We start from the raw sequence: 1,944 nt of genomic DNA, 5'->3' as shown, positions 1-1,944 counted from the left end.
ATCTTTTTATTAAAAAAAAAAAAGAGATGGAGCTAGAAAAAAGTGTCTTTTTATTTTTCTTATCTCTGTGTATTTAACATATTTCATCTAGATGTTATTAAGTTAGAGAAAGTTAGGGTGAGGGGAAACGGAGGAAATAGGCTTAACTTACGTTCCTCTTTTTTAGCATGAGCTCGCCACAGCCACAGAGGGCACGAAGATCGTCGGAAAGGTAGGAGGGGGCTACGAGGGACTAGATGGTGAAAAGAGTGCATACACCATATTTAAAGGGTGTTTGTCTTTTAGGAGCAAGACCCCTAAAAAGAAGCATTCGCATAAGGAAAAGACCCACCAACGATCTAGTTCACCTCCACCTCAACCACGCTCTAGCCAGGTGCCTCAATCTCCGAGCAGGTCGCACGCTAGTAAGTCTCCAGACATGGAGCCAAGGAGGTCCAAAGGTCGACCCGCAGAGGGCTTATGTTGGGCCTGTACGGCTCCTACTGCTCCTGGAAAACTCCTGTGTGCCGAGTGCATTAAAGATGTGGCCACAGACAAGGAGGCAGAGGCAAACAAGATTAAAGAATATATCCACGAAGCCGTGGCAGATAGCATGTACCTAGTGGCTAGTACAAGTACGCCTAGAAGCAGGCCTAAAACAGGGAGTAACCCAGAGTACAGAAAGGGATCACCGCCAGTGCTGAAGATTTCTTCAGGAACCTCTTCGGAATCAGAGGATCTAGAGGAACATATGTTTGATTTTCAGTTCATAGAACCATATGTCACAGCGGTAAAGGAAGCCATAGAATGGGAGCAAGACTCCCAGCCACCAGAAAAAGTAAGGAGATATTTCCTGACCCTGAAGAAGCAGGGAGCGGCTTTTCCTTTCATGACAGAAATACGAGAATTGTTGGAAGAAGAATGGGGGAAACCAGAGAAGAAAACGAACACCCAGAATCGTTTTTCTAAGTTATACCCTTTTAAGACCGTGGATGCCGAGTTTTGGGAATCTCCGCCGGGGGTAGACGCAGCCCTACAGCATTTGGCAAGGCAGATGTCTCTTCCTTTAGAAGACTCCGCAACCTTCAGGGACCCAATAGATCGACGGGCGGATGCTGATCTTAAAAAGATCTACTCGGTTGCTGGTATGGCCTGCCGCCCGAGCATAGCATTGGCCTCCATCTCCAGAGCCGTTAAGGTATGGGTCACGAATGTGGAGACCGCACTTAACTCAGGAGTAGAGAGAGCCAGGATTGTTACAGCTTTGGAAGAATTAAATCTGACAGCAGCCTTCCTGGCGGAGGCCTCCATAGACCTCGTAAAGCTGTTAGGGAGGCTTATGGTGCACTCGGTGACAGCAAAGAGAGCCCTCTGGCTGCGGCACTGGGTGGCTGACAGTGCATCAAAACAGGCACTTTGCAATATTCCGTTTAACGGTAAGATACTTTTTGGAAAGACCTTAGAGGAAGCAATTAAGCGTGTAACGGGAGGTAAGACGGGACTCTTACCACAGAGAGCAAAGAAGAGACAACCATCCTTCCGTCCAGGACAGACCGATTTCAGAAGAGCGGGTGAGGCAAGATCATATAGGCCTGGTCGAGAATATGCAAGGGGCCAATGGAGAGGAACACAGAGCTCCTTTTTGAGGGGTGTAAAGTCATGAGCAGCGCAAATGGCGAAGAAGGCCGAGAATTCTTTTTGACGGTGCATCCGTCCGACCCTTTCAGGTGGGGGCCAGGCTGACAGCCTTTTGGAGGGTATGGACGGACGAAGTCAAGGACCAATGGGTCCAAAGTACGATAAAGACGGGCTACAAGATAGTCTTTCGGCAAAAACCACCGAACATATTTGTCCAGACAAGATGGCCACAGGACCGAAAGAAGCAAGAATTTTTAATAGGATACGTAGAAGAATTGTGTCAGAAACAGGCAATCATACCAGTGCCGCCACAACAGCAGGGAAGAG

At 48.0% G+C, this 1,944-nt stretch overlaps 1 pseudogene across 1 annotated transcript; it reads left to right on the top strand.

Moving 5' to 3' along the window:
• The first annotated feature begins 418 nt into the window (after positions 1-418).
• LOC309557699 lies at positions 419-1,681 on the top strand (annotated as a pseudogene). Its single transcript has one exon. The product of its transcript is annotated as an uncharacterized misc_RNA (transcript).
• Positions 1,682-1,944: the final 263 nt, after the last annotated feature.

The sequence above is a fragment of the Pelophylax lessonae genome, assembly GCF_965119305.1.
Source record: "Pelophylax lessonae genome assembly, chromosome: 6".
NCBI classification, from domain to species: domain Eukaryota; kingdom Metazoa; phylum Chordata; class Amphibia; order Anura; family Ranidae; genus Pelophylax; species Pelophylax lessonae.
Note: the sequence above shows the minus strand (reverse complement) of the source record. Positions and strands in the feature narration are given on the sequence as shown.